Source organism: Equus quagga, chromosome 7 (assembly GCF_021613505.1).
Source record: "Equus quagga isolate Etosha38 chromosome 7, UCLA_HA_Equagga_1.0, whole genome shotgun sequence".
In the NCBI taxonomy this organism is placed as follows: Eukaryota; Metazoa; Chordata; class Mammalia; order Perissodactyla; family Equidae; genus Equus; species Equus quagga.
This window is the reverse complement of record NC_060273.1, coordinates 71,214,349-71,229,962: the sequence shown is the minus strand read 5'-3', so window position 1 is coordinate 71,229,962 and position 15,614 is coordinate 71,214,349. Positions and strand designations below refer to the sequence as shown.

The following is a 15,614-nucleotide window of genomic DNA, read 5'->3' as shown; positions in this document are numbered from 1 at the left end:
CCCCATACATATGAAATTAAATTTGATTTTCTCCTGTTAATCTGTCTTACGTCAATTTAATTCTTAGACCACTCAGAAGAACCTAGAAGAGCAGAAGAAAAAATTTTCCTCCCCACTACTGACCAACCAGAACAGTCCATTCTCTGGCCATAATTCGTTAGCTCACCAGCTAGACTAGTGAAAGCTAGCTCTGGGATTTTTTGTAAGAAAAAGTCTCTCTTTCCCCTGGTGTTGCTAAACTGACAGACTTTCAGTCTGAAGCTATCAGTGGCCATCATCACCACTCTGTGAGGAGAGCCTGTCTGAGAATTAAGCTAACCCAAGGGAAAGCAGACAGAATGCCAGTGTCTTGATGACATAATTTGAGGTGTAAAATCCAGCAGTATCTTAGTTTTACACTTGAACTTCCCAATTATATGAGCTAACAAATACCTTTTTTTTCCTCCATAAGCCAGTTTGAGTTGGGTTCCAGCTATTATTTGCAACCAAAAGAATCCTGAGTAATAAACAAGAAAATCAGTATCATGTTTGTATATAGACTAGAAGGAAGAAAAACTGGAGCTAAGAAAAGCAGTTAAAAGATAGCTAAAGTTCATCTCACTGAAACTGCATTTGAAAATGTTATAACATTGGGAAAACCTTATATATTCATAGGCAATATATATACTTATATTTTGCTCATTGAAACCCAATGAGCCAATTTAACATGACTGCCATTTAACAAGCCAGTGAGACAGCATGTGTTCTGTAAGAGAAAGGAACAGTAACAGAAGAGAAGTTGATGATTAGTAGCTATCCTGATTTGATTAGTCAATCACAGTCCACTATTTTCTGTCATGCTCACCAGGGACAACTAATCAGAGCCATGACTATAGGGACATCTCTTCTTGGTAAGATTGTATAGAGTGAGAGTGGTGTGCAAGGAGCCAGTGTTTTATCTTGCATACTTATATTTCTGCTTCCTTAACAAACACTATCTAGTTAATTAAAAACAATCAACTGAGGGCATCTCCTATGCTCAGGTACAAGCTACGTCACTTCTAAAAATTCTGCCAATTTGAAATTAAGTTAGACCTTCTGTGCCTGTGTATGTGTGTGTGTGCGTGTGTGTATGTGTGTGTGTGTTTTAATGACACTCATGCTGTATCCTTGTCTAAGGGACAAGGAGAGATACCTTCCATGTTGGTTTCCTTCAGAAAGACAGTCGCAGATCATTATAACCAGAAAAAGAACATGGCAAGTCCTAGGAAAGTGGGAGGAGGGAATCAGACAAGCCCTTCTACCAGGTGACGTACAAGGGGAGGTCTCAGTATTCTCTTAGGGCCAGGACAAGCTCAAGCTACTGGAATTATTCAAAACATTTTGTCACAAAAGTAAAACTACAGTAACCTACAACTCTATCAGATCCCTTGGAGCTTCTTTCCCTCGTTGTATACATTGACACTGATCTTTCCTCGAAAAAGGAGGAGAAGAAGAAGGAAGAGATCCTCTGATTTATGCCACCCAATGCTGATTCCAACCCTTAGTTTTCTGGCTTACAAATTTCAAACAACTAAAGGGCAAACCCAAAAGGTAAGCATACCCTATCTTTATCCTTGTTCTTTTATTCAGAATACTCTGAGAGATTGCAGTGGAACAGTTGTTAATGGTTAACAGAAGGTGTGTAGTTGCATCTCTATTAAGAGAAGTGCAAGCACAGGGCTCACCTGTAAACACTCCCCAACTATTGGAGTGAAATATCGATGTAGTTTGGTACAGGGCCAACATCTGCCAACCTGGAGCTGCGTCCTAACCTCAGCTTGCTTTGCTGCACTTGGGCGTTCTTTTCTTTGGTTTTGGCTCAATGGCTGGATGTCAACACATAAGTATGCCTGTATTGACCACGTTTCTTTATAGAGCATGCCTACATGGGTTAAATTTCTACAGTAAAGGGCATATTCCAATACTTTTGTTTTGGACAAGTGTCAGGAATAAGTAAAACATTATTTATTTTAATAACCATATTGAGGGTGAGAGTTTGACATAATGGAAGGAGTACTGGACCAGGAGTCACTAGGCCTGAGTTTTCAGCCTGACCCTGCTACTAACTCACTGTTCCCATTCTCAAGCAAGTCTGTTCACCAATCTGGGTCTCAATTTCCCCAACTGTGGAATGGACTGGGCCAGAGGGTGTTGGGCGGGGTGAGAAAAGGGAGAAATTTCAAGTAATTAGAGCTTCTCAGAAGTTCAAAGAAATTTTGAACAGGTGAGTTGCTTGTCACTGGAGGCATTTAGGGAGCACGTGACTGTTTAAGGATGTTTAAATGAGAACTGTGATTTTAGTGACTGATAGGGTTTCTTCCAATGCTAAAATTGTAGGACTGTGATGGCCCATGTTAGTTCTGCCTCTCCTATCCCCAGCCAAAGACCAAGTTTTCCAATGATTTTCCAGTTTTACAAAAGGATGCACCCTCAATTCATATACACGGTCTCAAACAGGCTCCACATACTTAGCATGATCACAGACATTTCTGAGCAGGTAGGACAAAAAGAAGAGTAATGTAATATGTAATCAAACACGGCCAAATACCTGGTAAGAGTTAGCTGTCAAATGTCAGTTGTTGGCCTCATCACCTCACTGCCCTAACTCTCTGCCAGCCATATGTCCCAAAACATGCAGCCTCACCAGGATCAAAGACACAAGCACCCCCCAAATAGTCTTCTACAGCCCATGGCAGATCAGGTGGATCAGGATGTCCTAGTCTCCTTTACTGTGAAAAAAGTTCTTGCATCATCTGAAAACTTGCAACTGTGCAAATTCTCACTAAATCGCAGAAAAAAATTCTTCTCCTCAGCTATTTACTCGGACTTTGTTTCCTGGAAAATATTTGGAATTTGTAGAATGCTGTCTCAGCAAATTTTTTTACCTCAAGCAGTTAATACATACTCTTTAAAAGAACTTTTCTTTTAAATTAGTCCTGAAAAAGATCATATTAATTGTTTATTTAGACATCTAAATGGCAATGTAAAGTAAAAATGTGTATAAGCCATTAAAAAAAAAAAAAAAACAAGAGCCTGTGATCCAGAAGCTGGACCTTCATTTGCAAGTGTCTCTTTCTAGGGCTCGTAATCAAAATGCCATTTGGGCTAAGTTGTCTAGAAAGATTTACTCCTAAATAAAAAGCTTCTAGGTGTTTTATTTCCATGACTGAAAATCCATACAGATGCCAATTCAGTTACGCTTAAGGGACCACCATGCTGACATGTACAGCTAGGATGCAAAATGGCTTTTCACTTTTTTCCAACTAACTAAGAAAATATCCTTCCTGGGTAAATAAACATTTTTCAGCCAGGAACTTTAGCCTCTTTGTCAAAAACTGATTTTAAAAAGAGCCCTTAACCTACGAAAGAATGTTGAAGAGGCATACTCAATCCACCTTTTGGGGAAAAGAATGGATTATAGGAAAAGTAAAGGAGAACCATGAACTTCCCTTTCATGTAGCACTGAACAGTGTATATCTGATGAGGATTTTAGGCTGGTTACTTCTAAAAACTGCAGATGAGAAGGAGGCTCTGAGGAGTGGAATTTGCTTGCCCTTTGATGAGAGACGTTTGCATTTGTGAAGGAAGTCTCCATCTGGGGGGTGTGTCCCTCTCTGCACCAGGAGGAAGGTGGTATGGCCTTATCTCTGGAAACTCTTAATGGAGAAGTCAAGGACTTAAGTTGTTTACTGTCTGGCAACCTCATGTAACTGCCCCCCACCCCCAGCATCCTCCTTTGTCTTTAGCTGAAGATAATATTTAAGGTGGTATATTTAATATTTAGATTCTTATCTAAAAGTTATAGGACCACCCAATAACCAGACCCTACCAGCACTGATACCATTTTAACAACTCTTTTTACATATTCTTTCCTTTGTCTTGTAAAGAGATAACTCACATACCTATGCCTTAAATTCAGCCCTATTCTCAACCCATGTTTGCAGCAGCAGCGGCAGCAGCAGCAGCTCCTCCTGCCCGTGGGTCCTATCCTCACGCAGCAGCTCTGACTGCCCATGGGTCCTGTCCCCATGCTATTCCACACTATTCTCTAAATAAAAGAGCACTACTGCCAGACCTTGAGAGTCCAAGTAATCTTTCTTTCAACTCCTCGGCGCACCGACCCCGCATCATATCTAGAGCATTCCTAGAAATCAGATTTTTTTAAGGAAGAGATTTCCGCCCCACCAAAGAATGTGACGAGGAGAGTGAGGTTACAAGAAATCAGATCCAATTAAATACAGATCTGGATATTTCATGATGGAAAAAAGAAGATTCAGGAGGGATTTATTTATATATTTACTTTTCTGATCACTTGAGTAATGTCTCACTCCCAATGCGGCCACAGATTCTATGAGGAAAGAGATATAGAACATGATCAGTTAATTATTTGTTGAATGACCAGTATGACAGGATATGAAAGTTCTACTTGATAATCAGAGAAGGAATTAGCCTTGTCTTTGTGTCTCCAAAGGAGAGATGTGTGGAAGCCTCAAGAGAAGTTTGAGACTCACTATGAAGTAGCTCCTGCAACATCCAAGCTGTCCAATTATTGACCTGTGTGCCTTGGCAAGCAACAAGGTCCACCTCAGTGGGAGGCTCAAACAGAAGGCAGAAAACCATCAGTCAGTCACGTCTGAGGGGAGGAAGCAAGACTTGGATGATTCTGAATTCTGATGAAATCCAGGAATGCAATGAGAGCAGAACTAAATAAGAGGCTGTTTACTGCAGAGCGCTGGTTCTCAAGTTTAAGCATGCATAAGAATCACCTAGAGGCCTGTTAAACACAATGACTGGGCCCCTCCCTCAAGTTTCTGATTCAGTAGGTTTAGAGTAGAGAATTTGCATTTCTAATAAGTTTCCAGGTATTGCTGATGCTGCTGGTCTGGGGACCACAATTTAAGGTAAAATATCCTTTCCCGAAGTGTGGTTCTCATGTCACTGGACAAAGCACATGATATTAGGCAGTAGGTGGATACAGCATTAAAGTACGCTTGGATAATATGGTGAAAATACGTTCTCTTTTCATTTTCTTTTTTAATCACTGTTATTTACGTTGAAGAAAAGGACTCAAATTAGAGTTAGGTTATCTTTGACACCTTCCTGATATTTGGTAATCTCTCCTTTATAATAAAGAAAAACAGGTCCCAGGCTCACAGTCTTTTGCTAGAAACACTATTGTCTTACTGAGGTCCCCTAAAGAAGTAGATCTTGAGATGAGGATTAAATAAATGAGGATTAAATAAATAAATAGTTATTTGGCAGGTGCAGGTATACTGGTGGAGTGATGAGGAAAGGGCATGGAAGGTAGCCAATGAAAAAGGTATTATTAAGCCACTGAAGCTTAATACCACAGGGAAGTTCCAGGAAATGGTGTAAAACATATGCCTCAGAGTCATCCTGGACAAGTAGGGAGAGAACTGGAGTACTGATACTCCCACACCATCATTTATTGGTCAATGGCTGTCCACAGGGGGACAGGATTCCCAGGCATCTACAGCCCACTGTGCTTTGAGCAGAGTCAATTCCAACAGACTGAAGGCAGCCCTCTAAAAATGTGCATTCATCATTGGAAGTCAGGATATGGTACACAGAAATGAGGAGAGCTGCAGGAAAATGGGAGGAACAATGACAGTATCTGCTCCAACCATTTAGCTGAAATCTGATACACTGTTTTGTGTATGTTGCATTTGTTTTTACAATCACCTTCTATTTCTTGCAATTGGTACTGGTTTTCACTGACATTCGTGTTTCTTGTCAAACAAATTTATTTAAAGAAAACTAATTGATCTAAAGAAAAGTGCTATGCAATGTTCCAGATGGCATGAGAAGGTGGCAAGACTCACAAAGGTAGTACTCAAATGACTAAAGTTTGGGAAACACTGACATAGTGGTTTAAAGCAGAAGTTGGCACATTTTTTTCCGTAAAGGGCCATTTAGCAAATACTTAGGCTTTTTCAAGCATAGGATCATTATTACAACAACTCAATTCTGTTGTAGTACGAAAACAGACACAGACAATAAATAAATGAACGAGCATGGCTGTTTTCCAGTAAAATACACTTATGGACACCAAATTTGAATTTCATATAATTTTCACTTGTCACAAAATAGTATTCTTCTTTTGGATTTTTCCAACAACTAAAAAATGCAAAAACCATTCTTAGCTCACAGGCCATACAAAAACAGGCAGCCGGTCAGACAGTTTGCCAACCCCTGATTCAAAGCACAGCCTTGGAATGTGTCCTAGTTCTATCAATTACCAGTATGCCCTTGGACAAATTACTTCTCTTAGCCTCAGTGGCTTCATCTGTATAATGGGGATAAGCATAATACCAACCTCACAAGGTTATTACAAAAAATAAATGAAACTGAATACTTATAAGGCAGGTGCCCAGTGAGTCCACAGTATAATATTAGCCAGCTATAGTAACAAGGTGCTCTCCAGCTTGGCAGTGCCCCAGTGCCTGGAGGCTGGGTGGTCCTACTCCGCTTCTCCACAAAGGCAGCAATGCACCTGGGGGCTGATCTCCCCACCTTTGGGACGTGGTTACAGAAATTATTCCTCTTCTCTCTAGGATAGGTCCTGGAAAGCCAGGTCTGAGAATGCCCAAAGGGTCTTATCACCACTGATTTCAAAGGCCTGGAATTGGGAGCCGGTCAAACCAAAATTTGCATTCCATCTAAATTAAGTCTTCGAAATTAGTGTTTTGGACCTTGCAGAATTATGCTGTTGACAGCAGTGGTTCTCAAACATTAAAGTAACTAAAAATCACTTGCAAAATTGCAGATTCAGGTGCCTCAATCAAAGCATTTCTGAATCAGTAGGTCCAGGAATTCCATTTTAACAAACTTCCCGGTGATTCTGGCGCAGGTGATTCATGAAGAGCAGTATGGGAAACACTTCAAGGATGGATCACAATCCACCCCGGTGAGCACACCCTTCTGAAATCCTCTTTCATAGTTTTCCCATACCTGTTTAAATGCCTCACGGGCTAAGAGACCAAGATTACAGTATTCGCTGTACATGCCAAGAGGAAGGTCTCTGCCAGCATATTTACCTCTTCTGTCCTCACCCTTTTCCATTTCGTTGAACCTCCTGGAGTAGAAAACAGTTTATACCAAACTCTCTGCTTCAGATATCGTGTGATGATTATCAAATACAATTAAGCGTGCCAGCACAATCTCAAAGGACATGGGCTATGTAGAGCTTAGATGAAGTTCTTGAGCAGAATCTGCATCTTTATGGGACCAATAAGATGGTACCTCCCAGAAGGCTGCTGCCCACAGTCTCCTTCCACTAGTTCCTAAACACACCCCTCAGGGAAAAGATAAAGTAGTACCTATAGATTTGAGAGGGGCTCATTCAACACAGAAGAGAAGACTCCCAGGGATGAAGCAGGGGACCAGTAATGACACGTTTCCATAACTGATGCTTGGGGAACACATTCCAGGTACTAAACCCTTCACATGTGTTACCTCATTTCATCTTCACATCACACGGTGAACGACTACAGCAATTATCCCCATTTCACGGATGAAGGAATAAGGCATAGAAAGGAGATGCTGTCCGAGGCCACACCAGGCCACAGCTTCAGAGCCCAGCCCTTAAACCACTAAGTTATCCCATAAAGGATCCAGATCTCAACAGTCCCGCCTCTCAACTTCTCCAGCTCAGCTTTACTAACTAGATATTTATGTAGCTCCTCAAGACCTACAGAATGTCTACTGACCTTTAAAAGAGGCTAAGTTTGGGGCTGGCACCATGGCTGAGTGGTTGAGTTCGCGTGCTCCGCTTCGGCGGCCCAGAGTTTCACTGGTTCAAATCCTGGGCGCGGACATGGCACTGCTCATCAAGCCATGCTGAGGCGGCATCCCACGTGCCACAACTAGAAGGACCCACAACTAAAAATACACAACTATGTACCGAGGGTCTTTGGGAGAAAAAGGAAAAATAAAATCTTTAAAAAAACAAACAAACAAAAAAGAGTCTAAGTTTTTATCAAGGCCCAACTTCTCTCTTAGCATCACGGGGCTCTGAGCTCCTCTGTTTCTCTAAGCACCAGGTCTCCAGCAGTTCAATGTGGTTAAGATATCCAGCCCACCTGTCTCGCACATCTGCTACTACTCATGAGGCTCAAATAAGACAACACATGTGAAAGTCCTCTGAATGCTGTAAAAAGTTGTCTAAAATGGTTATTTCCCAGCCTGTCATTTCCACAAATTATTTTAAAATGTTGAAAAGTGAGAAAGAGTGTATTCGTTTTGTAGAATCATCCGTGTCAAAATCAGATTTTCCAGAGATCTGGGGTAGGTTGTAAAGTACCAAACCTGCAGATCTTCGTGGAACAGGGGAAATACTAATTCTACTTGGGAAGTAGACTATTTATCATGGCTCAATGTAATGGAAATTTCAGGGCTTGAGAATCAGATGACCTGGGACCTACCACTAACCGACCTTGAGTGAGTCCTTCCTTCTCTCCTTCCAGGAGATACAATGCTGCTTGATGGTTAAGAAAGTGGTTTTGGGAGTCAGACTGCCAATGTTAAATCCATCACCTCCTCATGAGTGACCTTGGGCAAGTCACTTCACCGGTCTCGGTCTCAGTTTCCCAATTATAAAACAGAATAAGAAACAGCAGCGGGGCTGGCCCCATGGCTGAGTGGTTAAGTTCGCGCACTTTGCTGCAGGCGGCCCAGTGTTTCGTTGGTTCGAATCCTGGGTGCAGACATGGCACTGCTCATCAAACCACGCTGAGGCAGCGTCCCACATACCACAACTAGAAGGACCCACAACGAAGAATATACAACTATGTACCAGGGGGTTTGGGGGGAAAAAGGAAAAAATAAAATCTTTGAAAAAAAAAAAAGAAACAGCAGCTTACTTTGTAATCATCCCCAAAACGGATTGATGAATGGATAAAAGATTGGATAGAAATATGATAAAGCAAGTTAGTAAAACGTTACTTATGAGGTGAGTATATGAGTGTTCACTATACAATTCTTCTAATTTTTCTCTTAAACCTGTTTTTTACAATAAAATATTGGGAAATTTTCTAAAAAGAGTTGTTAGAAGAGTCAGACAAGACATAGAGCTCTCAGTCATGCTCACAGTAAGTGCTTAGCATACATTAGTAATGATTATTTACTGTACGGGTAAAAGATGGGACAAGATGATAGATCCTTTCAACTCTTACAATCTGTAAGTCAGAGCTCAGCTAGGTGAGCCAGAGACATGACATGCATGAGCAGAACGAGAAGCTAGGCTACATGGCATAGAAACCAGAGGGCCAGAGAGGACCAGGATGCAGCCATAGAAAAATCAGAAATGAGGAGGTATGCACAAACGGAAGCAGCAGGACTCTCTGCAGGGAATGCCTAAGATGAGGGAACCTCGAAAATAAAGGCAAGTGGCCATTATTACACGCCAAATAAATATGTTTCTCTATCAAATCTCCTTTTGGTAGGAGAAATGCACTGGATTTGGAGTCAAATCTGAATTCAGATTCCGTCCCTGCCACACTAGCTGTGTGACAACAGGAGATATTCATCCAAGCATCCACTAGGCCACTCACACTGGGAATGTCTACCTCAACTACAAGAGTGAACCCACGGCAACTATGCTTCCGCTGTGACTTCTTGGCTGCAAATAACTGGGCCAATCAGATTCTCTCTCTTGAGAATTTGAACCGACAGACACACTCATGGAAATGTGCCACATTAATGGCAGAGCAATGGGGAAAAGACTGTGACTCCTGGAGCTGAGTTCTCCGGAGATGGCCTGGTTCCAATCCTTCCCGGGGTCTAATTCCTTGAATTGATGAGAAAAGCTCCATGTCCTTCCAATAAATTCCAATTTCTGCTTAAACAAGCCAGTGTTGGCTTTTATTCTGTATAAGCAAAAATATGTATTCACAATTAGCCTTCTAATAATACAAGAGTTTATTAGTTTCCGGGCCTTGATTTCCGCATCTGTAAACAAGAGAAACACCCCTTCTCTCAGGGGTTAATATAAAAATCAAAAAAGACTAGATGTATATAACTCCACAGTACATAGTAAGTATTTGGTAAAGTATTTAAATTGCATCTGAGTCTCAGAATCACTAAATCTTTCTGAGCAAGTACTTGGAGTCACCTTGTTTAGGTGGAGAATGTGTGGTTGTGCAAAAAGAAACAGATGCTGATAGAAGATCTGTCCAGAAGAAGGAAGGAGTTGCTTGAGTTTGTAATTTGGTTTTAAAAGAAATTTTTTCTGATTGAGATTGTTAAAACTCTAATCAGTTACACAGAAATGTTCTGACGTGAGTTTCTGTTGGATGTCTTCACTGTGCTCATGTCGATTTGAAAGGGAGAAAAGTACAACTACACAGGAAACAAAACCTGGATGCAGAGATAACAGATTTTTCTCAATCTCAGAAGGACTAGTCAGAATTTATCTGGCAGTAGACAAGATATTAAAGGACTTCTTCTTTTTGGATTATCTGGTGAATAATGAGGATTTTATCATCCAAATTGAAGTAGTGGCAGGGGCAGGTGGAAGCAGGGAACATGAAAAGATCTAAGATCAGAATTAATCCAACCTAGAAGTACCATAGCTGAGAAAAAGCAAAGGTTTTTCTGAAATTCAAAATGAGAGGCAAAGCTTAAATGCTTAGTGAGAGATGTCAATTAGTCCCTTAGGAGGTATTGTTCTTTCAATCTTGCTCTATCCATTGATTCTCATAACTCCAAATGTTATCTTAAAAATATCTTTTTGTTAAAAAATCTCAGGTGGGTGGCTGTGAGCTTTATTTAGGCATCTAGATCTTCACCATGTAGTTCTCAGATTCTGGTCCCTGGACGAGCAGCACCAGCATCACCTGGGAACCTATTAGAAATGCAAATTCTCAGACCCCAACTCTGGCACAGAAGGAAGGAGTTGATAAAAATACAGCAACTTTAATTTTGGTGATAGGATAGATATCCAAAGTTTAGATGATGGCAATGACTTAACCGAAAAAGAAATGTCTCATCCATTGTTTGCTCCTTTTCACCATCCTTCCTTTCCCCAAGCCCCTCCCCCAAGCTACCAGCCCCGCCACCACCCCTCTCACTCTGCATACGCCTTGGAGCTATTTCTGAGTAACCTGAAAAACAAAGAGAGAGGAGAAGACAAAAAAGGGGAGAAATCACATTATTTCAATTGAACACAAGTACCAACCTCACAGTCTCTAGCCTTCCTAGAAGCAGACTTCATTCTACAATTGAACTAGATGCTGTTTAAGATCACTTCCACCCAGTAACATCAAGACCCCATTCACAGAAGGCAGTTTAGTGTGAAGGCTCAGAACGCCGACTCTGGAGTCAGACAACACACGCTCCAACCCCAGCCCCACTGCCTCACAGCTGAGAGAATTTGAGCGAGTTATTCCACTTCTCCAAGTTTGAGTTACCTGATCTCTAAAATGGGGGGGACTAAAAGTCTCTCTTTCATAGATTCTTAACAAAAATTAAATGAGATAAGCCATGTAAAGCATTTGGAACTGTGCCTGGCACATAACAAGGGCTGGATTAATGCGAGCCATTAGGATTATTATGATATTGTCTCTAAAACGCTTCTCAGCCTTCAGCAGCATCTTGAGCATTTCCAGGCATAGCAACAAGGCAGTGAGAAACCAGGAGGGAAAAAGGTAAATATGTGCAGGTGGCTACCCTGGAAAGGGGTGGAAAAGGAGCTGGCAACACAGCAGTTCATCTGTTTATTATAATACTTTGCTGTAGAATATTTCTGTACAAGGCCCCTACGACTTGTGTTTGAATTACAACAGTGGTTCTTAACGACGCTTGGTGTTTGGGGAACTTGCCAAGAAGACACCGGTAATGTCTGAAGATATTTTTGGTTGTCACAACTGGCTGATGCTACTGGCATCTAATGGGTACCAGAGATGCTGCTAAACATCCCATGATGCACAGGACAGTTCCTCACAAGAAAAAGTTATCTAGCACAAAATGTCAAAAGTACAGAGGTTCGAGAAACCCTGAATTACAACACTGTTATCTTAATAAGTTATCTTAATAAGACGACACATTTTTTTCAATTTTCAGAAAGGCAATGGCATGGAAGATTCTGGCACTCGATGGGAGGTGAAAATGGGTGACCTCTGAGATTCCTTCAACTTTAAGACTTGATGTGTGCAACTCACCCTCAATCACAAACTTAAGCCAATAGCGCATTTTCATCCTTTTCCCTTTGCCTCTTTCCTTTCCCTAAAGACACACTGAATGTTTTTAAAAAGATGGTTAGATACTAGAACGTAATCATAAGGCATTAGGGGAAATGTTTCTCATTAAAACAAAGAACATCAATGACAATCAGAGAATTTTAGAGCTAGAAGAGACCTTAGAAATGATCTAGCAACTAGATTCTACTTGAAATCTTCCATCACATTTCACAGATGAAGAAACTAAGATTTAGAAAGGCCAAGAGACTTGATCCAGATCACATAATGCTACAACCATCAGAAGGTCTAGACTCTTCCAAAGAACTTAGTTCACTTATTAGTCAGACAGTGATAATATCAAAGGTCTCTTTTTGTGCATTTGCTTTGCATGTTTTTCAATGATCACAGTCCACATCTGTTCTTATCTCCAGAAATCCCTGAATATAAGTCTCACCTGAAAAGGTGGTGGCAGCAGGAATTAAAAAACTTAGATTCAAGAGGCACTGAGGGAAAATGAATAAAACTTGCCTATTGATTAAGCTGTGCCCACTAATGATGAAGGAAGAAGAGAAATAAAAAGGTGTCAGCCAGGAGACTTGGAGGACGGTGGTGGTTCAAACAGAGATGGGAAAGTCAGGAGGTGGTCTGGGGTGTCAGGTCGCTCATGTTGGGTTTCAGGTGCTTTCCTTAGTTGGTGAAGTTGGGGAAGGAGTGAGGAGATGAACAGTGTCAGGGAGTCCAGTAGAACTTGAGTGGAAGAAAACATTCAGTTTGTTGGTTCCAAGACCACTGTGGCCTCTCGAAGGACCAGCTTCAGCAGTGAAATCCAGGTAACTCAGAGGAACGAAGAGCACCACTGTCTTCTGGGCCCTGGGACCTCTGTCTGCTCAACATGGGCTGAACTGAACACTCCTTGAAACTCCTACTAGCTCTGATGTGCTACAGTTCTCCTGGTGTTTAAATAACAGCCCACTAAACTGTATAATAATAATTATAATAAAGACATTTCCCATGGGAGGACATGATGCAAACACAAGAGAGAGCTTAGGGTAAGGGTGCATGGGAAAAATAAACATAAGATTCAAAAATGACTTGAGAATGCTGCAAGCCCTTTTCACTTTCTACTATTTTCTTCCACCCTCATCATTTCCCGGGTGAGAGCTGCTCCTCAGAGCTCCATGCGTCTCGTGCCCTGTCCTGACGCTTTCCTTGTTTCTGGAGCACCGCATCCATCACCAGTGTCCTTTTCCTTCACCACCTGTGCTCGCCAACAGCATACTGCAACTCCTCCTCCATCACCTCTGAGACTGAAGTTCCACACCGGGACGACTAGGCAAACACCGCCCACTGCCCCTGGGGTCAGCCACAGCTTTATGACCTGGAGAGTCCGTCCCAGCAATATCAAGACAAGGAGGGCAAATTTTCCTCAGTGTCCTTCCATCAAAAGTCACCTTTGGTTCATGCCAAACCTGAACCCTAAGAAACATTTTTTGTTCATTTTAATGGACCAAACTCGAAGTCAACCCAACATTTTCTCTTAACATTGAACTCTAGGAAGAGGAGCCCATGACTTTTCCACCTCTGCCAGCCACCACTTCCCTGTATCAATGGCCACTTCTTCCAAAGGCAACTAACAGCACAGTGCCACACAGTGGGTAGCAAGCTGAGGGGAAATGCATCTTACTCTGGGGTTGGGATTCTGTGACAGACAACTGCAGAAAGCTTGTACTGGCAGGGACTGTGAAAGCTTCATGCAGCACAGCGTGCCCACACACATGGTCACTTACACACACAGCCAGTTATACACTCAGGACATGCATATCTTGTCACACACACGCACAGAGTTAGAGAGAGTACACTCTCTCATTTACACATCCAGGACCATCCATACAGTCCACACATGTATCGGGTGACATATGCCCTTAAGGATGCACAGCCTGTGTCTCTTTCACGCTCTCTCTTCATTCTCCCTCTCTCTCCCTCTCTCTCACCTTCACACACACACATCCTTTACACGCACAACCTCATATAGTCAGCGAACACACCAGCAGTTTCACAAGTACTTACGGACACAAGTGCAGGGCACTAGCCCCAACCCTACAGTGGTCCCACGCTGGAGACGTGTCTCACACCACCAGCCAGCCCACCTACACCGTGAGACGCCACGCAGCCCATCCCTGCGGCAGAGCCCGGGCTCCGGAGCCCAGGACCCCCAAGTCCCGGACTCGGTCGTGCCGCCCAGCCCCCGCCGCGTCCCCACCGGCCCACGTGGGCTCCCGGGGTCCTGACCCCGGCGCGCTGGCCGCACCTACCCGCTGCCCGAAGCGAGGGAGCCGGGCGCCCGGCAGACTGCAGCGGCCGCCCCCAGGCGCGGAGCCGAGCTGCCGCCGCCGCCGCCGCGCGCTCGCAGCCACTGCCTGCGCCCTCCCCGCCGCCCCCTCGGGTGCCGGCGGCAGCCCCCGCGCAGGAGGCCGGCGGGCGCCCGACCCCCGCCCCAGCTCACCTGGCGGCGCCGTGCATCGTCCTCTCGCAGGCCGGCCGGGCCGGGCTCCGCGGGCTCACCAGCCCCCAGCCCGGCGCTCCCCACGGCCGCCCCCACGGGCGCCGGCGACGCGGGGAGTGGGCGCAAAGGCGGCCCTAGGACCTCACCCGCTCAGGGCTGGCCAGCTAGCCCCTCCCTGGCACGAGCGCTGCCCATCCGATCGAGGCAGGGGGCGAGCCCTGGGCTCCCTGCTGACTCCTGGGTGACCTTGGGCAAGTTGGCTAACCTCTGTGAGGGCCCATTTCCTCTACTGAAAGATAGAGCTTGTGGTGCCCGTGCCGGGGGAAATCCCACCCCTGAGGAGCTTACTTCCTTCTCACGCCTCTGACTCGGCGGCGAGGGCAGAGTTAGTGCTGGAGCGGGGCTCAGAGGGAGCTCGGTAGTCCCTTCGATCCATGGCTCCCAAGTTTGCCAGAGGCAGCGTTTCATTTGCTTGAAGTCTTCATCAGTGATCCTACCAATATTTAGTAGTCTACTATTGCTTCCCTGATCTGGAGGCAGCCTATTCCCCCAGCTCTGTCCACTTGTGACCTTGAGCATGTGGTAGACTGTAGCCAAGCCTTAGTGCTCCCATCCGTAAATTGGGGACCATAAACGCACAGTTGTGTCGAGACTTAACCAAAGCTCCTGCCTGTGTGTCACTAAGGGTGTTGTAAAATCTGTGAGGAACAGTAACAGAATGCCACACATTTTTCCTCAACACATGTGAGGAAAGGCCTCAAATTCCAGGGACAAGACAGTTCAAGAATTAAACAAAGCATGTCGGGAAGGCCAAAGGAGAACCCCCCTTTGGTGAGACAGGTGAGGGGAACAAAGGGCCTACTCAGTGGATAATTCACCCCCCCAAGGACGAC

The 15,614-nt window shown here is 43.8% G+C and overlaps 1 protein-coding gene across 12 annotated transcripts in view; it reads right to left on the bottom strand.

The window, feature by feature from the left end:
- Window positions 1–15,310, bottom strand: part of HTR4 (5-hydroxytryptamine receptor 4) — a 181,489-nt gene extending 166,179 nt beyond the window's left edge. For 9 of the 12 annotated variants that reach the window (XR_006889299.1, XR_006889298.1, XR_006889297.1 and 6 more), the window contains exon 1: window positions 14,722–14,967. The gene's annotated coding sequence lies outside the window, so the exon portion shown is untranslated. Of the gene's footprint in view, window positions 1–14,285; window positions 14,315–14,530; window positions 14,613–14,721; window positions 14,968–15,069 lie in introns of those variants that run through there. The other 3 variants (XM_046665700.1, XM_046665701.1, XM_046665702.1) reach the window with 3 other exon arrangements.
- Between the last annotated feature and the right edge of the window lie 304 nt (window positions 15,311–15,614).